Source organism: Camellia sinensis, chromosome 1, assembly GCF_055761805.1.
Source record: "Camellia sinensis isolate YWXY chromosome 1, ASM5576180v1, whole genome shotgun sequence".
Lineage (NCBI taxonomy): Eukaryota > Viridiplantae > Streptophyta > Magnoliopsida > Ericales > Theaceae > Camellia > Camellia sinensis.
This window is the reverse complement of record NC_138961.1, coordinates 173,865,729-173,887,792: the sequence shown is the minus strand read 5'-3', so window position 1 is coordinate 173,887,792 and position 22,064 is coordinate 173,865,729.

Here is a 22,064-nt window from a genome sequence, read left to right as displayed (position 1 = left end):
CCATTTGGAATCCAGATGCGTCCAGTCGTCATTGACCAGAAATTTGCACCAGCATATGAGTCGATCGCTGCTATAGATGAGGTTCAGGACGAAAACCCCTGGTATTTTGACATTTGGAATTTCTTGGAAAATGAAGCATACCCACCAGGGGTAAATGCCAAGGATAAGAGGGCAATCAGAAGAATGGCCGTCCAGTTCATCATCTGTGGATGTAAACTGTATAAGAGAGGTCATCTGGGAATGCACAAGCTGTGTGTTGAAGCCGAAGAGTCAAAGCGCCTGATGGAGGCCATCCATGGAGGAGAATGCGGTGCGCATATGAACGGAGTAATGCTAGCACGAAAGATCCTCAGACAGGGTTATTATTGGTCCACCATGGAGGATGATTGTATTAGTTTTGTTCGGCGATGCCACAAGTGTCAGATTCATGCAAACCGCATGAACATCCCGCCGTCGAAGCTGTACAACATGACTTCGCCATGGCCATTTTCAGTTTGGGGAATCGATGTGATCGGGGCTGTCACTCCGAAGGGGTCAAATGGGCATGAGTTCATCCTCGTTGTGATAGATTATTTCACGAAGTGGGTCGAAGCCCAATCGTATGCGGTGTTGAAGGCGTCACACGTTGCAAAGTTTATCAGAAACAACATCATCTGTCGCTATGGTGTCCCGAACGAGATCGTTTCAGATAATGGTTCCCACTTCAAGAAGGAAGTGATTGACTTGTTGGAGAAATACAACGTGGCTTTCCATAAGTCATCTACATACCGGCTGCAAACCAACGGAGCGGTCGAGGCCGCCAACAAGAATATCAAACACATACTGCAGAAAATGGTGGAAACTTACCGGGATTGGCCAGATAAGCTGTCATTTGCTCTGTGGGGCTACAGGACTTCAATCAGAACTTCTACCGGAGCGACTCCATATTCATTGGTTTATGGGATGGAGGCCGTTCTACCTATCGAGATTGAGGTTCCGTCATTACGAGTATTGGCTGAGTGTCAAATAGCCGAAGCAGATTGGCAGCAGAGCAGATTTGAGGAACTCATGTTTTTTGACGAGAGAAGACTGAAAGCGCTGTACCATGTTCAAGGCTATCAGCGCAGAATTGCCCGGGCTTTCAACAAGAAGGTTAAGACCAGGAACCTAAAAGAAGGAGATTTGGTGCTCAAGGACAACCGAGCTCCTATCCACGACCCAAGGGGCAAGTTCAAACCCAATTGGACTGGTCCCTACATCATCAAAGCCATCTGGTCAGGTGGAGCTGTGGTTCTGATGGATTTAGATGGCCTAGAGTTTTCCTAACCGATCAACATGGACAAGTTGAAGAAATATCACTCCTGAGAGGCTCGCTAGGCCGAAAACCCGAAAGGGCGACCTAGGCAAAAGTTAGAGCACAAAAAATTGGAAAATATAAAAACTGAGCTCGCAAGGTTGAAAACCCGCAAAGGGCGACCTTGGCAAAAGTTAGAGCGTAAAAGGAGAGTGAAAATACTCGAGTGAACCTAGGCCTGAACTACGTAAGGCTTGATTCCTATCTTTGGGATACGTAGGCAACTTCACCTTGAAGTTCAGCCATAAACTTTTCCCCGATCAACTTTGTCCATTTTGACCATCTCGGTCATCTTTATCCATCAGCATTTATCGTGATCTCCGGTACAGTGCTATTCAGACTAGGGGCAACTTTCCGTTGCCATGCAGTGCCGCGGTACTCTTTAAACTAGGGGCAACTTTCCAGTTGCAGGGATCTGGGGTTGTGCATCTCAGTGACAGATCTTCGGCGTGTCCAGTTCTGATCCATATCGAAAATAGTTTTGAAAAGTTTTAATAAAAGTTGACTTTGTTCAAATTAATCTCTTTACAACTGAGACCATTTTTGGACCAAAGCGGAAAATTTTCAGTACCACAACCTTCAATTTCATTGATTTCAAAACAGAGTTCTCCTGCTCTTGCATACAATCGAAGTTGCTTTTTATTACATTCATAAAGAAAACTTGAAAGTACTAATAAAGCAATAAATCCGGGGCATAGTCAAGTCAAGTATCTCTGCGCCCCCTCCCAGAGCTGATCGAAGCCTCTGACGCCAAGCTAGGCCCAACCTGTGCCTCCTCGTTGAGCCAATCCAAGCACTCGTCAGACAAAGTGCAACTGAAAGTGGGAGCAGGAGCCAGGAGCTCTCTAGTCCTCCATGCTGTGGCATATCGGGCAAGTTGTGCACCTCGGATCGGGAAAGCAGCCGGGTACTCAATCCCCTCTGGTGGGCAAATCTGATCATGACCGAATTGGCGCAGGAACCGGAACGGAAAGTAGAACACACAGTGGGTTAGACCAACCAACTGGATCCCGATCAGCCGGGACATGCTATAGCTCATTGTCGGGAGATTGAGCCAAGGACAACGCCAAGCAATGCGATCTGCGGACAGATTGCACATCCAGTCAAACCACCACCTTTCGTCAGGAGCATCGACTAGGCACTGTCGAAAGAAATAGCCTCGAGCTGAGTAGGCTGGACAAGAGTCCACAACCTGCAATTTGTCCATTAACCATACCTGGGGAAGGATGAAAAATGAGAGAATAAAGAATAGAGAGGTGTACGATGAGAGAAAAGTAAGACAAGGGTTTTGTGAGAAAAACCGAGCCTGAGGGCTGAGTGATGTGAGCAAATACATATGTAAGGTTGGGTGGGAAACATTACCTGCAGTAGCAGTGGACTCCCAGCAAATCTAGTCGTCTCCCCGCGATAGACAGAATCCAAGCCCATCAGCGTCTTGGCCAAGGTCATGGCGATGCAGCTCTTTCCTTCTCTCAAGCCTTGAGCAACTTCAATCAGACGAATGCTAGCTCCGCCGAAGCCCGGGGGAAGCAGAAAGTGAGACAGCAAGCACAAGCAAAGGGCGTGTTGCCGGAAACCTTGCCAATAATGGTTGCTGCGGTCACCGGCGTCAGAAAAGCAATGAATCAAACCGAGGACATCCAGTTCCCCGTTACAGATCAAAGACCGAGCATCATGCGCGGTGAGTCCACACATCCGCCCTAAAGCCTGGGCGTGGCCAAAGCGGAATTGGGGCAAGATCTCTTCATAGCATTCAGACTCCATCAAAACCTGAAAATCTTCAAAAGTTGGACATACCTCTTGACCGCCGAAGCTAAAGACGTGCGTCACCGGGTTCCAAAGCCTCGCCGCGGCATGAAGGAAAGGGAGATGTAGCGGAGTGCGACTCAGCGTGAATAGTTTATTCAAGCCAAAACCCTGAAAGTTTAACTTTTCCGAGCCATCTAGAGAAGGGATCCAAGCTGTGAGATTTTCAACGAGAAACGCCTCCATTTTTGTGCAAGACTAAGATGAATTGAATCAAAGCACGGAGCTAAGGCTTTTAAAGAGGGAAAAACACTATTCAGGGGGACAAGTGTCAAAAATTGGGCGGCTGCAGGGTTAAGTGGCCGGCCGGCCACTTTTTCTGGCAGGCTGGCCACTTCTTGTTACAAAAATGGCTGGTGGCCCCCTATTTGCAAAAAAAGTGGCCGGCCGGCTCCCAAAAGTGGCCGGCCATGCTCCAATGTATGCCTTTGGCCCTGTTTTACCCTCCAAGGGAAAGTTTCAAGCATTTCCATGCAACGGATGTGCCAAAGGCCTCTATTTCCCTCTGTTTTGGATGCGTTCCGTTACCCAGATCGTCCGAAGTACACTTCGTTTTGTTAAGTCTTGTTTATCAAGTTGTTGTTTTGCTTATCGAGTTGGTGTTTTGATTATCGAGTTGTCGTTTTGCTTATCGAGTTGTTTGTCGAGCTGTCGTGGTTGGTATTTTGAGTTGTTACTCTTTGTTTAAGCTTTTGGTTTGAGTCTTGTTTATTGAGTTGTCAACACTATTGTGTTTTGCTTATCGAGTTGTAAACTTGCTAAGGTTTTGTTATATCTTAGAAAGTTAAGTTGTTGCGTCGGTTCACTACCTGACTGGGCAAAATGCACAATACACATTTCCATTCAATCTCATTATGATGCAGAATGATGCGATATGATGCTAAGTGTTTAAAATACAATACTTTTTTCAAAAGCTGTTTCATCCCATCATGTCTCGCTTGTTACAACATTTTACAAACTAAGGCACAAGTTTTACAGAAAATAAAACTGCCCGATAATGTACAATGTGCTACAACTACTAGCAAAAAGATAAATAAAACAGGAAACAGCCGTATCTGTGCTCTCAAGAGCAGTGATAAGAGGCCCTCTTCGTCCTCTTCTGTGGAACAGACTCTCCGCCACCATCGCCATCGCCATCATCTGAATCGGAGCCGTCATCCTCGGGATCCCCTCGACCTCGCCTCCACTCCCGGAACCAAGGCCGGAGCCGTCATCTCCATCAGCAGATGTCTCCGACTGACGGTCTGCAACCTCCTCCTCCTCATCCTCATCAGGCTCCTCCTCCACAACATGTGCTCTACGCCTACGAGACGACCCCTTCCCTCGAGAAGGCCTGGATGGCCCAGCTCCTCGGGAAGGCCTGGATGGCCCAGCTCCGTGAAAAGGCCCAGATGGCCCAGCTCCCCGAGAAGGCCCAGGCGGCCCGGCCTGCGGCTGAGCATATACCGGAGGCATTTGAGAACAAAGAGTTCAAATTAAATACATCAGTCCAAGCATGTACATCAGATGCAGATGCAAGTAAAAACTATATGAAGTGGGTGCATGAAAAACACAGTGTACAAGCGGGGTGTGTGTCAGATGTGCTCTACACAAATAGCCTATCAATGTAGTAGAAATTAGCATGTCATCAGAAGTATGATAAATGCCAGAAAACTAAAGGGTACCTGGAAGCCCATGATAGACAACTGTGCCTCCCTCCGCAAGACCATGCCCTCGAGTGAGGCCACCAATCCGATCACCTCCTCCATGTACTCTCTGGGTGGCTGCAAATACAAGCTCAAATCATCAACGAATAAAGGAGTGTCTAAGCATTTGAATGATAGATGAAAAGCAGTAGAACATACTAGCGGTGAGTCGGGATCAATGACATATCGATGACCGGGCATCGGAGGCTTTATCGGGATCGGAATCGGAGAGGTAGTCCCAAATTGCCACCCCATCAGCTCAGTCGGCATATCCGGCCACCCAGGATGAGGAAGAGTCGGAGGAATCGGGGGAACTGATCTACCCCCACCTCTAGATGTACCAGCTCTGCTGGTGGAAGGGGCGTCTGCAGCTCGAGCCTGGGCCTGGCTCGAGGATGGCATACCAGCAGACCTCCTCATCGGAGTGCGAACTACCGTCAATGGAGGCATCAGGTATGTATGACGGTAAGTGGCGTAGTCCCCCTCCTCAATATATAGCAAAGCGTCAGTGCCCAGCATAGCATTGACGACATCCCGGGAAATGAGTATATCAGCAATCCGCATGTCGGCTGGGGGTGCTGAGGGAGGATCCTGAGAAGTGTACCCCCAGACCTGACGCAAGAACCGCTCCCCCAGAAAAAAGGCCCTACCAACCGGCCCTTCGAATAGGAGCCTGTACCGGGAGGCACCTCACCCTCCGACAAACTGGAAACGGAGACCCTCACCTAAGGGCGCCCAGGGTTGCCATGTAATCTGCAGATAACAGGTGCATAAACCAAGCAGGAATTGGAGATGTACAGGATAAATCAAAGATGAAAACAGAAAGAACTGAGAGTTCTGAAGTACCTCCGATGGGCGCACTGTGTCAAAATACTGTCGCAGGTAAAGGAGAGACTCCCAAGGTCTTGGCCGGTTGTCACGACCCAAACCCGGCCCTATGGGTTTAGCACCGTAACCGGCCAGTAATCCGAGATTACCGAAGGCCTGCTGAACAGTAATACAGTAAAACAGAGTACAGGGCCTGGCGGAAGCCAAAACAGTAATTAAACAATGTCCAATGAGCTGCGACGGTCTGCATGCCAAAAGATTTTTCATGCATTCATACATACACAAACAGTACAGTCTATACAGAATTTACAGTCACACAGTACAGGGACCTAATCCCTTGATAACAGTACGGTAAACATTCAATCTATACAGGACAGTTAGACAGTATGAAGACAAGCGGGGGAAAACAAACAAAACACCCCAAAGCCATAGCATGGCAACTCGGAACCTCGCAGTGAGGCACAAAAGCTGGCTTGACAAAACTGGAGTTACCCTGACGCTCCTAGCTCCGATCTGGTGCCTGTACACCTACATATATATATGAGCAGTGAGCTAAAGCCCAGTGAATAACATAAAGCGTAAAGGGGTTTAGAATGAATGTCCTTACGGTAATGAAAACAGTTCAATTCAATCAGTATTTCAGTTGTTCAGTACAGTAAACAGTCATATGTGGTACATCCATTAGCATAACAGTAACAGTAGGTCTTAAAAGATCGAACAGTAATGATGGCCATCAGTCAGTAAACAGTAGTGGCTCCACGAGGGAACCGACAGAGATCTCTGTAACAGTAACAGTAACAGTAAACAGTAGGTACTAAGGATGCCACAGTACAGTTCAGAAATAAAGGACATACATTCATTCAGTAATACCAGTTCAGTAAACAGTTCAGTTCAGTATTCAAAAGATATCAGTTGAACATATCTTTACACAATTGTTACTCACAGAGTTCGGGCTACAGTAAGCTAGAGCGTGTCTCCCCAATCGCCAACCCTACACAGTTAACAAATTGAACACACACTAAGCTACCCAATTGGGAACGGTAATAACTTAATTCCTAATGCCTCGGTGTGTTCTACATCTATATCCTCAACAAGATGCCTTAAACTAGGCCTAAGAATGCCTAGAATGGGATGAGGATGCAAAGATGTACATTAAAAGCATTTTCAGAAAAACAGAGTCCCGCTCGAGCGCAAGTTTCCCCGCTCGAGCGGTCATGCAACAAAGGTACACGCTCGAGCGTAAACTTACCCGCTCGAGCGTACTATAAAAGTACTGGATGGGTGAAATCTCCGCTCGACGCCCGCTCGAGCTTGAGACAAGACTCCGCTCGAGCGCCCAATCCTCCGCTCGAGCGGACTGTAAAACAGTGCAGAGAGATGCTGGATGCTCGAATTCCACGCTCGAGCGGAACTTCCCCCGCTCGAGCGGAAGTGCGAAATCTGGAAAACCCAGATTGCACCTCCAAGCTCAAACTCAAGTTGTTAACAACTCAAAACCGATCCTCTTGGGCTCATTTTCTGGAAAAATCTTGCAAACATATAGAATGACTTGATTCAAAACCCAATTTGAGAAATCAAAGCCCAAGGGTGTTTTATTCAAACCCAATTTCAAACCATTTTTCAAGAACAATATGAACATGCAAACATGCATGGATTCAAATCATTTTCAAAGCTTTAATGCTGTTTCAAAAGAGCTCAAACCTTCAAAAATAAGATGAACTCATGGAGTATGACCAAAAGATGGACATGCATGTGATGAAACATGGACTACAACCTCAAAACTCATCAATACTAACATGCATGCAAAGATTGAGCTTCAATTCACCATTAATGACCCAATTCATGACTTAGCTCTACAATCTAACATGGACCATGCAACAATCAACTCAAAACATGAACAAGAAGACAATGGAGCTACCTTAAGTCTTGTAGTTCAAGAAGGGAGCTCAACCATGCAATCTCTTCAACAATTTCTTCAATTTCCAAACAATTCACAAGCAAAATTGAGATGAAATCAACTCCTCAAGTCTCTCTCTCTCTAGGGTCGGCTAGAACAAGAAGAAATGGCTGATGAAATGTTCTACAAGTGTGTACATAAGGCTCAAGTGTGTGTATTGAGTGGGCCACTAAGGGTGGCAGTTCGGTAATTAAGTCCAACTCTTTAATTAGCTTAATTTAATCTAATTTAATCATACCTAATCAGTTTTCAATGAATGTACCATAAAAGTACATTAATTATGAGGATCATAAGACACTAACCAATTTCCGGTTCGGCCGCCGATAAGGCCTTCAATTAATAGTTTAAACATAAAACACGAACAGATCAAACAAACAGTCAACAGATAAAATGCAATTAGCTAACATATACTCAATCAATTCTGTTCCCAATTTCAGTCAGTCAGTTCAGTACTTTAATCAGTTCAATTATCAGTCATAATCAATTCAGTTTAACGATAATCGATGGTTATCGGTAATCAATCAGTCATAAGTCGGTAAACAGTATGAGGGTTGTTACACCGGTGCCTCTTGTTGTATCTCTCTCCCTCTATACACTTAACCCTCCAATCTCTCAAGTCCTACCTCCTTTTCTTCACCAACCCATAGCCTCACCCTTCCATCCTTCATTCCAGCAGTTGGAGGTTGTTCTTCAAGGCCCAGGAGTGCTGCAACTCAAGCCAAAAGAGTGCCAAAGTGTAACGCCCTCAAAAATATACCCATTATATATATCATTGACATGCATTATTTAAAGAAAACACTTTAATAATTCATTATAATATCCATCAGAGTCTTACTAAACAAAAGCATTACAAGTAACATCAAAGTAAATGCCCTACCGGCTTACATCTTTCCAAGCCAACACTTGGTCACAAAGTATGAGTTCTAACTCAAATATAAATAAAGCCCTAGGCTTGAGTGTTTACATGTACTAACAAAGAAAAACAAATAACTAAAAATAGTCTTCAAAATCCAAGTCCTTCCAAGCTAAGTCCTTGGAGGTAACTTATCACCTGAACCTGAAAATGATGTTCCCATAAAGGGTGAGCCACAGCCCAGTAGAAATATACTAAACCACATATAAGCAATGAATAAAGCAATAGCATTCAACAGATGGTTAACCAAGATAATCAATTACTTCATTTTACAGTCTCATGACACTATCGTCTAAGACACGTTTTACTTTCCAATTTTATCAACATGGCTCAGAACCTGGCCAAACTTACAACAGTGAATTACATATATCATATTCACATCCTTCCTATATCAACAAACAAATGAGACTCAAGCTCAAATCAAAACACTTCATACTTCCAGATTGATACACATTTTAGTGCTGTATCAATAAAACACTTCTATATAGATAAGCACACATAAAAGTGATGCTAATGGAGTCCATCCCCTATCTTCTCCCAAACAAAATCCGGTTTAGAGGTCCATCCCCTATCTTCCCCTAAACCGTGGAGTACATCCCCTATCTCCTCCCACACAAAACAATGTATGCAAATGCAATGCTCAATCAATACACGTATTTTCTGTATCAATGCAATAGTCAAAATTAAGGACTTAACCAATGTGATTAGTTTCAGTTATTCTTAATCCACATGCAATGTTTACAACAATCACGACTATCCTCCACCGATAGCCCAAAACAGTTATTTCTAAACTGAAAATAACTATGTCAACAATTCAATAGACAAATGATTCAAATTATCCAACTACGCCATTTAATCAATGAATTCCCCAATTCCATGAATTTAACCATCTTTTCCCAATTCCATGAATTAATTATACAAATTAATTTAATAATACAACTAGGGTTTTTCCCAAAATTTACCAAAGTATCCCCAACATATCAAAATACCAAAGCTTAGAACAAAACCTATAAAATGGAGTAGGAAATCCCTACCTCGAAGAAAACAACCCAAATGGTGAAGACAGAGATGAGTGCCCAAATACCAATGTGCTCCAAATCGCCAAATGTTCAGATTAAATGAAAGCCCTCGACTCCCTCTATATTTTTAATAAAGCGACTAGGGTAGAAACACCCTCTAAATAGATCAAATCTAAGAAAGAAGGTGAGTAGGGAGAGAGAGAAGTCGGACCTAGGGTTTGGAATCAAAAGAAGATGAAAAAGACTGATCAAAACCCGCTGCTGTGTATATAAACTGGACAGGCTCGCTCAAGCGAAGACTTGGTCGCTCGAGCGACCAGACACAGAGAAGCTACGCTTGAGCCAAGGAAGCCTTGCTCGAGCCAAAAACCCAAAAGCTCGCTCGAGCGAAAGAAAACTCGATCGAGCGAAGAACTCAAACCCTCAGGTCTGTAACGAACTAACTCGCTCGAGCGAAGAAAAGCTCGCTTGAGCCATGAATGCACAGCTACAGGTCCAAATCAGACGCAACCTCTCGCTCGAGCTACCAAACCCTGGCTCGAGCGAAGAACCAAAAATAACAGCTCGCTCGAGCGACAAAATCCTCGCTCGAGCGAAGATCCAAAATTCTGGACAGCAACACTTGGTTTCTAAACCCAACCAACCTGAAACAAACCTGCCCAACACATCCTATAAGTCCAAATGAGAAAATAAGGGGCAACAACAACAATTATACAATGACAGAATCTACGGAACCTAAGTCCGGATACAATAATCAAATGGGAGAAGACCGGGGTCGCTATACAAAGTCAAGTCTTCAAGGGTAAGCTCCATTTCCCCCTTTTTGGTCTATATTTTGTTCAATACATAAGTCATTCTTTCTTGCTGTTTTGGGCTCCGACCCTAACTGGAACTAGGCTTATTTTGAGCCATTTTTCATGTTTCATTAAGGGCCTCTCACTGTTTGAGGCCTCCTTGGTGCACTTACTTCATTATCCCTCTTGTATGCCATTTTCTTGTGTAATATTTTTGGCCTGTGTATAAACTATTTTGAGCTCTATTGTGAACTGAAAAGTTACTTATTTTGAGCCCTTCTTCAACATTGTTGAAGGGCTCATCACTTTTTGTGACCTCCATTTATCAGTTGCCTTTATATCTCTCTTTTGGCCATATTTTTGCATAATTTGTTAGCCTATTTTTCTTCTGTTTTTGGGCTGTGGTCCGAACTGAAAATGACCTTATTTTGAACCCATCTTCATGTTTCATTAAGGGTCTTTCACTTTTTGAGGCACCATTCATACACTTTGTGTTATATCTCTTTTTTTGGCCTTATTTTGTGTAGTATTTTAGGCCTGCATGCATACTGTTTTGGGTCCGGCCATCAACTGTAAAATGAATTATTTTTGGCCCCTATTCAACATTGATGAAGGGCTCCTTGGTGTTTAAGGCCAGAAACCACTACTTGCTTCTTTGTCCATCTATTGGTCCATTTCTTGCATGAGGGTCTAGCTATACCTATGTTGGTTTTTGTGGTTTGTTGTGTACTGTAAAATATCATATTTTGGGCCCCTCTTCAACATTGTTGAAGGGCCCTAATCTGTTTGGGGTCAGAAGCTGTGAGTTGCTTCTTTATCTCACATTTAGGGCCATTTTTGCATGCTAGTTTTGCCCTATTTGTGTTTGCTGTTTGGCCTTGCTTAGAACTGAAAACATGCTTGTTTTGGGGCTGCCTTGAATCTGTCTTTACATGTCATGATCAAATAATGAATGCTTAATGTAGCTACAAGTCATTTCATGTGCTTAATCTTGCATTTCAGGACGATTTCATGCATCGGGTGCTATTTTGCCATCTTTCGGGGCTGTTTTGCATCACTTATTGCCTCTGAAATTTGCATGCTCGTATGCCATATTCCATGCATTTGCCATGTCTTGTTAGAGTGGCATTCGTGCCTTAAGTTCGGTCCTTGGTTCGCGTGAACGTGTGCACGCATCTCGAGTTGTCTCATTTTCACCTAATGGCCTCTTATGTGAGTGTGGCTGAGGTCCACTTATATTGGTGTAAGTCCATTGCGCATTGTGTATGCCATGTCACCTCGTGCATTGTGTATGCCATGTCACCTCGTGCATTGTGTATGCCATTTCATAGCATTGTGTATACTAGGTTGTATCTTAGTCGCATTTCATGCATGTCATGCATATTGCATTGTGCTTGGGATAGGAGTTAGCCCGAGCACGGGAAACAAGGTACGTTTCGTACTCCGAGTGACGGAACGTGTCTCAATTCTCCAGTCACCGACACTCCGGATTATCCATGATAGAGTTAGGTTTTTGTTTTGTTTTCATGCGCATTCATTCCATATTGAGTTGTGCAATTCGACTCCTCGGCCATCATGCATCGAGATGCGTGATTGGTGGCACGAGGATCGAGGCATGCATACATTTGTGAAAATACATTGTTATGCCCCTTTCCTGCTCTCTGTTGCAGCAAATCAAGAATTAGCAACCTTTCGGAGGTTGGCACGCTTTCCAAGAAAAATTACAAAACAGAGGCTAATCGGGGCATCCCAGTGGATTTCCGCGCAAGGCAGCCCAGACATGCATCATTCATCAGAGTCAAGGCAGTCCCTGGCTTGCATGCCAGTTTATAACTTTTCTTAGTTAATTTGTAAATTAATTAGGATTTTTGTATTTATTCGAGACTGTATTATTTATTCATTCGGGACTGTATTATTCTTTCGGACCCTCTGTACGAGGGCATAATTGTAATAAGTGTGGGTGAGTGTGATGTATGTCTTCCAACCCCACGTCTTTCTTCCCTTTTATTTACCTGCTTATGATGGTTAGATTAGGGCATATTTCAATTAGCATACAGTATGACAGCATGTTTACATCATTCATCTGTTTTGCATGCACCAGGCTCGGCGCATCATACTAACTGCATTTGTATTTCAATTTCCAAGTTGAGTACTTGTTAGCTGTTGCATCTCATATGCCATGTTTAGAATAGCCGGGCCTGCTATAGTTGTATTTTGCATGTGTTGCATTAGGCATTTCTGTATAATTAGGATCATGCATGGATTTCTAATTAGCTTCTGTTTTGACTTGGAGTACTCGGTGAGTTTTATGCTTTAGCATCCTTGCATGCGTGTGAGTGACTGCCATGAATAGCATGCTTACCATGAGGCTATATGCTTATGTGATATAACTGCCTGGATGCCTGTGGGTGAAGGTTAGGTTATTTGAATTGGAACAATTCATCAAATGTGTGTTTTAAGCCCACTAGATAGTGGCAAAATCATGTTTTTCTAAGCCCACCCGAGGGTGGCAAATCCATGTCTTAGCCTACTTGCGAGTAGCACCATCAAACCATTTTCAAATAAACAAACATGAAATGTTTTGTTCCAATTCAGGCGATCCAGTCTATACTTGTATGTTGTGCGCATCACATAGTAATCTAGGCTAATAACCGGAATAAGAACACATAATGTTTTTAAAAATAGATATCATGGTTAGTAGAGGCCGATCTTTGATCGAGCGAGCGGGGGTGCTCACGAAGTGACCTTCCCCAATAGTACCCAAGTTCCCGAGCCGAGGCAACTTTGGTGATGACGGACACGTGGCCTTAGGCAAACGAGTCAGGGTTTCCTAAATTTCTCCAAAATAAAACATTTAGGTGGCGACTCTGTATCTGGCAAAGCAGTCCATGTTTGGCACTTCTTTCAAAAATCTGTTTTCTCAAAACGATTTGCCGGATTTGGACTCTTTGGTTCAGACTTAGAACCGTGACAATTTGAGAGTCCTGAACCGTAGTGAGCCCAATATCGAACGGAATGGGGGGGACTCACCCTCCCGGGGCGTTCGGGGACGTCTACAGATGCCATATTCTTGTAAGTATCTCGCAAATGGCCTTGGACGTTGTTCACCTGATCTGTCAAATCTACCATAATATTTACCACCACGATCAGATTTAACGGCTTTAATATTCTTATCAAGTTGATTTTCAACCTCAACTTTAAATGCCTTGAATACATCCAGTACTTGTGATTTTTTTTATGTATTAAGTATAAATACCCATAATGAGAGCAATCATCTATGAAAGTGATAAAAAACCATTGGCCATTCCAAGAAATCGTAGGGAATGGATCACAACTATGGATATAAATCACTTTTAAGACGTTTGAACTCTTGTTGGCACCTAACTTCCTTATGTTTGTTTACTTCCTCTTTATACATTCATTACAAATTTGTAAAATTTGTAAAATTAAGAGGACCAAGAGCACTATTTAACACAAGCCTTTCAAATCTCTATTAAGAGATATGATCCAAATGTTTGTGACACAAAATAGAAGAGCTTTAACTAATTAATTTTTGATTTGTACTATAATTTATTACATGCAAAGTTTCATTTGACTTTAAGTGAGAGGCATCCAAGTATAACCTACATAGATTTTCAATCAAAGAATCATTATCAATAAAATTTGAATTTTCAAAGAGACTAAATCTTCATTTTCCAAATGAACAAGTATAACTGGATTTGTTTAAACAGGAAAAAGAAATCAAAATCCATCTAAATGACGATACATAAACAGTCTCTAAATTCAAATAAAAACCATATTCTAATTTAATCTATAGACTTTAATTGCCTCAACACATACTTTATGTCATCTCCCATGTAAATGAACCTTTCAACATTCACTGGCCAGACAATTCCTGTCACACCCCAAAATTTAGATAATTAAATATTAAATTAAGACTAAACCCCAATCAATATTCCATCGTCCAAATCCTAGAGGTGAAACAAAATTTAAATGTTTTTGCCTCAATCTGGTTTGAGTAAATTTCAATGCTCAAAAAAAAAAATTTAAAGGGATAAAAAAAAAAAATTAAGAAACGTCAACCAAACCATCTATCATAAATTCATGACAATCCAATACCTCCAACATTAAAGTAGCAACAAATAGTCAAAGCAACTTAAATAATGTAAAGTTATAAAATAATCCACAATGCCAAACTGTCAAAATGCTAAGGTGAAAAATAAATAAATAAATAAATAAACTAATATCAACCATAAACTCAAGAAAACAAAAGAAATCCGAGAGACATGTCCTACAACCGTAGTTATTTCTCGTCACCACTGTAGTCCCAACTAATTCTGTAAAGGAAACTCGGTTGCGCTCAAACAGAATGCACCCGAGATGCCAAGAGACAAAATGGGTCAGTATACAAGTACGCTGGTATGAGTACAAGATTTGACACCCACATGTCTACCAGACACAACCAAAAGTACATTTAATTCTTGTTACAGGACAAGACAAGTAGTTCCACCGATACCGTGACGAATGGTAGTTTCTCGAGATACGGTGGCATTTAGTTTCTTCCTTGTACACAACTAAATATAATTGAGTATATAAAAAAAATAATGAAAATAAAAATAAATATGGTGGGTCAGCCTTGCATAAAAAGTTAATAAGACCCACCATTCTGCAAAAAATAAAGTTAGCATAATTTAATCATAAGTAAATTATTGAAGAAGTATATAAAAAAATATACCGTTTTATGCTTAAATCATTCGAATTGACCAAAACTCAAAGAACAAAAGTTGTACAGAATCAAATTTCCTAAAAATTTTTGCGAACGAATTTAGTGGAAACTGAACAGGTTGAGAGAAAAACTTGGTAGAAAAACCTAGACAGAATTCCATCGAAAAATCTGAAGCTGAAAACGAAAAGAAACTGCCCTAAGATGATTTTTTTCAGAAAAGTTCAAAACACGAAAAGTATTCAGAATAATATTTTACTTCAATTTACGTGAAATCAATAAAAATAAGCTCACGAGCTCATTTCGTGGGTTAAAACAACATCTAAATAAAATGAATAAAAACTATTGTAATCAAAATCATTCGATTACAAGTTCTAATTGATCTTTTTAGTAAAAAGTTAAAATACAAAAGTTGTCTAGAATTACGTATACACGCCTCTACCCAAATTTCATAATTTATTGAGGTCGTTTACTATTTTTCAAGATGTACAAATCAAAACAATTCAAACTATACCAATAAGCTCATATTTAATTTTTTGTACCTTAACACCACCACTTCAACCCTTCACTTTTGGCCTACACATATATCTCATGTGCCTCCTATATACCTAACACCACTCCAAAGCCAAACTTGCACGGGGATATCGTCCCGAGTTTGACCCATACTCCCTGGATGATTAGCATATACGTACGCGCGTAAATCAAAGCACTCGTCTACTCCTGAGAACGAGGAAACAATATATATTTACACACAACCCCTCATATACTCATAAGAACAAACATAACAATGCTGAGCTAAGACATTTAAATAAATCTCATAATCCTCACTTTTTTTTATACACTATTTTTTACTAGCATTCAAATAAAACAACAATCCATGGAGTCATGGTGGAGTATTCAAAATTTATATATGGGTTCCTAATTTATTTTAATTTCATATATCTATGAGTGTGATTACATCCATAAAATAAATATACACAAAAATCCTAAACCTTGCATACACAACTAACCAAAATAATTGAAATCAATCCATCATCTACATGCAGATACAATATCAAACCAATATCAAATAAATAAATAAATAAATAACAATGAAATAAACATAAATCAAGAAAAGTGAGTTTTGCAATCATAATTATTTTTTAAAGATCAAAGAAATGCTTGTAGAATTAATGAAACCACCAAAACAAACTCTAACCCTTATTTTCAACACCTCTCTCTCTCTCGGCTGCCACACTACAAAGCCCTCTCTTTTTTTCTTTTCTTTTTTTTTTTCTTTTTTTGTTTACTAGATAACCTAATTTCCTATTATACTTAAATACAACATATATAAATATACAATATAAGATCAATATATATATATATATATATATAACACCTTATGTATATAATATAAATATATATAAATATTCGAATTAATTACATATAATTAAATATCACATTAAATTAATTAAATGCCCACATTAAATTCTCATGTATTCATGCAATTAATAAAGCCAAAAAAAATAAAATAAAGTAATATTAATAATAAATAAATAATGACTTACGAAAAATTAGAGTCACTACAATTCCTTAGGCAACTCCGCATAGTAACACTAATGTGAATAGTAGTTTCCGTATCTATTCACCAGGTGTGGGTTGGTACTTCAATTAAATTAAATCAACAACAGACAAAAAATGGAAATTGTCATATTTCTTTGCGAGTTAAGTAATAGTATTTGGGATAATCCATCTTTATATGACTAGCAACCTTCTTGCAAAACAAATAGTAAAGAACCTTTTTTTATTTCTATTGCACTTTTGCTTGTGAAATCCCAACATCGGCAGTTTCCTTACTTTATTGTCTCTTTTCTTTTTCTTAGTGCCTAAATTGCCATGAGAAAAATTATTAAGTGAACACTTTTTGTCTTTTCTTGTTTTAGCATCACTTTCTTTTGCGCACACACTAAGCAATGAGCTCATTAAGAGTCCATTTTTCCCTTTAAATTTTATACTTGATTTTATAGGGACCAAATTGTGTAGGAAGTGAATTCAGAATGAGATGCACATGAATTTTACAAGAAAATTCTAGCTTTAGTGCTCTTATTTTGGTAACAAGATTAGATATCGCCATAGTATACTCCTTTATATTTCATTTGCATTTTACTGTATGGTGACAAGTTTGCTAAAAAACATACTTGCCTCCATCTTTTTCGATGCAACAAACCGGTTTGCAATTTGGCTTAGAAATTTCTTCACATTTCCTTCCTCAGACATTGCACCTCAAATTGTGTCAGAAATAGAGAACTTTATTATCATAAGACTTACGCGATTCAAGGCTTCCCAATTTTCATATGTAACTTTATATCAGCTGCACAGTAAGTGTGGAAAGGTCATCAACGCGAAACGTATAATTTAAATGCATACACCAAAAAACAATAGCAACATGTTCTTTTTCAATTTTGTAAAATTACAACAATTAAGAACTGGAATACTATTTAAACTCACAAATATAGAAGATGCATTCACTTTATATAAGACAAAATAAATCTTACAATTAATAAATGTCTCATCTACCTTAATGCATTGACAAAAATATAACCATAATTATTATTATCATGCAAAAAAAAAAAAAGTCTAATTGAAGGGGCAATTAATTAGACTATGGGGCATTAAATTTAATAACAAAAATTAAATTTGTAATAATGGGCCCTCATGAGAAACCTAACGCATCATTACAATCAAACATTTGGACAAGTATCATAACACACAAGTGGTCTTCTCCCAATAAGGCTAATTAATATGAATAATGTAAAAATAGGTTTGGCCAAACAATAAGACTTCCTTTGGGCCGACTATTGAATGCGTAGATTAATCCCATAATTATATCACTCATATTATTTACCTTATACCGTCTATACCCGGCCAAAATAATAACCTTCCTTTGGGCCGATTAATACTCGCATGGATCTAGACTTAACCGTATGCAATTCAATACTTTTACCTCAAATTCAAGAAAATTTACATGACAGAGACCACTTAAGCGGCATGTCACTCCAATTTTCCTAAATTCTAGGTATGAATTGCTAAAAAAAACTTTATGCCCCAAAAATAACTTTAATTAATTCTTGAACGAATTAATTTGTTCAGCCACAACTATGAAACAATATTATTTTTAAAAACATCATAATAATATGAACAAATAGTTTTAAAAAAAGAACAACTCGAGATACCGAGTTCAACCCACGACACACAACCAACATAGAGGTTATATTTCAATAACATAGAAAACTACAAAACAAAACTATGCTTTTAAGCCAATACACTTTAGGGCCATGATTCATGTTAGGCATGTAATATCACAGTAATATAAATTGCTTTGTTTATTGATTGGATAATATCATAATGCGGAAGCAAAAACAAAATATAGATATACAGATCAATATCTCACCGTAAAAGCTCATATATTATATATTGCCAAGTTGACTTCATGGGCCAAAAAAAAAAAAAACTCATTTCATGAATAAAGGAAAATAAAATTTTATATTCTTCAATGATCTGGCAAGAGGCTCTGATACCACTTGTGGGATTTCTTAATAGAAATCTAAACCTAAGATCTCAAGTCAAATCAATAGAAGAAAACAATAACAGTAGCATACCTGACACCATTAATGAAGATAATCTAAGCGGTAGACTTCTTGGTGGTTATTGTCTTCCGCTCCAAAACCCTACTCTTGTTTCTCTCACACACAGATGGGAAAATATGAGATGGAGACTAAGGTTGGAGTGGGGACCTTAACCACATATTTATAAAGCCCCAATTCTATATTAGCCCATCATAAATTATGGAATTAAAAGTGGGCCTAAACTGGTCTCTACACATATGGTTTAGCCCATACTCCTTTAGTGCACATAGCATGACCAAAAATATTTGCTATTAGAGATGTATCCTTGACCTGGTCATGTTTCTGTATGGATCATAATTTAATGGGTCTAACCGACACTACTCATACTTCATTTAAAAGTATATAATGTATAATTATTTGATCTATATAGGCCCACCTACAGAAAATTCCTGCATATTAGTATGGTGGTATTAGGTTGGAGATATAGGACAAATAGTGTTTGTTTGTACACCACTAGATTAATAATACTATAAATAGTATTAATATATAAAATTAATAGTTTTTAATTTTTAGTACTTTTTAATATTATAATAATTATTTTTTTTAATACTTTTTACATCCACTTAATCTAGAAACACTTAAAAAAAATGAAAAATTTAGTCTAACATCCCTCTCTAACTTTTAGTAATGAGAGAGGTCTACAATATTTCTTTTTTGTAGTCTAAGGTCCCTCAGCCATATTGTGACAACCCTGTTCCATATTAAGCTATTAATTCATTAATTATACATGTGATTATGTACTTAATGTAATTTTGAATGCCAATTATGTGTTTTGTAAGAGTTTTGAATCCATATTTGTTCATGGTGGGAAAATCTGTTCTGAATTCTGCTAAAATCTGAAATTGAAGGCCGTAAAGACAACAGAAATCGAAATTGGTTACTTTATTGTGATCAGCGTAATTTTTAGAGTATATTGTAAAATTTAATTAAAAATTGATTTAGATCAAATTAATTAGATTAAATTCAATTAACCTAAGCTCTAATTACTTAGCTTAAGCTTGATTAATTAATCAAACTAATTGAGCCAATATATATGATGTGAATGTGTTTACGCTCATATTCTTGAGCTCAAAATACAAGGGAGAACTCTAGACAGAGAAGGAGAACAATTTAGAGAGAGAAAGAGAGCTCAACATGAAGATTCTTGCTTGAAGGTTAAAGAACTGAAGAAAATAACTCAAGATTTTGCTAGTATTGGTGCCATTAAGGACTCTAGGTGTGTAATTGAACCTTAATTTGTGAATTGAAGTCATATAGTTTGTGAATTCAAGAACTTGTAATTAAGTGTAAGAAATGAACTAAGATGAAGAAATTGGTGATGAATCATACATGTATGCATGAAATTACCATAGAATCTCATTTTTGAGCATGAATCATGCAATCTATGTTGAATTAGGAATTGTATCTAACACGCGTTCATGAATTAGCATATTTTGAAGTCCAATTCTAAGAATTTAAGTATCGTAGAAAAAAGGTTTGAGAAATGTCTTACATGCATGAAGTTCAAGTTTTGCATGGCATTAATTCATGGAATCCATGTTCATAAATTTGATTTCCTTGCATGGCTCCTAAGTTTTGAAGAGAATGTTTCATAAAAGTTCAAGTTGTATTCTCAAAAAGCATGTTCATGATTTTAACATCAAATTGAAGAGTTTGGTTTTTGAATGACAATTGAGTTTTTGTTTCAAGGCCATGTGTTGATATGAGGATAGATGTTCAAGTTCTAGGATGATTTTTAAGAGTTTTGGAGTTGAATTGCATGTTATATGGATTTACAAAGTAATTGAAGGTTTTGATCTTTCAAATGGAAATTTGAGTTTTGTTCTGAAGTTGTAATTTGTGTTTGATGTTAGAAACTTAGAATTCAAGTTTTTTTTAAGAGTTTTGGGGCTTGAAATATATAAAAATGAAGTTTGTGTTTGAAAAAGGTTTGAAAAAGGTGAGCTTCAAAGTTGAATGCAATTTTCAGACAATTTCTATCTAGAACCGCACGTGCGGCGTGGAGCCCCATGTGTGCGGAACACTTCCCCTGTTCCAGTTTTGCTACTGTTTTAATTGCACGTGCAGACCGTATGTGCGGTGATGGTTCCGCACGTGCGGCTAGGCCCTCCGCACTTGCGGTTTTCAAGACAATTTTCTATTTTGTTTTTCTTTCTTTCAATTTTTTTTCCGATATTTGGGCCTTCATTTGCATGGTTTTAACACAATTTTAAATTCATATGCATATCGTGAACACAAAATAAATTAAAGAATGAATAGAAATAACCAAATGAACAAGTAACGAATAAACTGAATAAGTTTAAGAACCAACTGAATGAATTGAACGTGTTTTGAGACGTTGTGCTTGAATGTGTTTGTGTAGGTTAGACGCTGTATTCTAATCACTCTATTCAGGGAGCCAACTGTGAGTAACAACCTTGTAAAGCTATGTTCAAGATATAAGTATTTTCTGAATCATAGAATGCTCTGTTTCTGAAATGGTACTTTTTAACTAAATGAACAATTGTTCTATTTATGAAATGTACTCATGGCATCCATAGCATCTATTACTGTTACTGTTACTGCTACTGCTAATGTTACAGAGATCTCTATCAGTTTCAAATCTTGGAACTACTATTTATTGTATTGATGGCCATCAAATATGACTATTCGGTCTTTTATGACCTATTGTACGGTTTTGCTATTGGATGTACCACTTATGACTATTATGATTTCAATATGATTTGATATATTATGAGGTACTGATTTACTGATGAAATTGACTAATTAAAATTACTGAAATGACATCATTCATTACCCATTTACACATTTGTTATTTACTGGGCTCACCGTTTTATATATGTATGTAGGTGATTTAGTGCAAGATTGGACATAGTGGCGTACCTGAACTCTGCTTTTTGTCAAGACAACTTCTGTGCCTCAGTGCGAGGTTCCAACCAGGTCAAGCTTCAAGACTTCATGGGTGGTTTAGAGTTCACCCTTTTGTCTTTATAATGAAGTGTTTTGAAATGTTACTGAGATTTGTTCTGAATGTAATTATGACCGTTTCGTTTTGTTATTGGGATCTAATCCCTAGATTATATTCTGTGTTGTACATAATCTTGATCTTGGACTTATGTGTACATATATATGTATATCGAAGTTTATTTTGTTCCATTTAAGTTTGCACAGCTTATTGGATGTTATATTTTATTATTTATAGGCTTTCACCAGCTTCTATTATTGTATTACTGTTAAGCAGGCCTTTGGTAATCTCAGATTACTGGCCGGCCACTTCTCTAATCCCTTAGGGCAGGGACTGGCTCGTGACACATATTCTCTCTCCTCTCTCTCCTTCATCC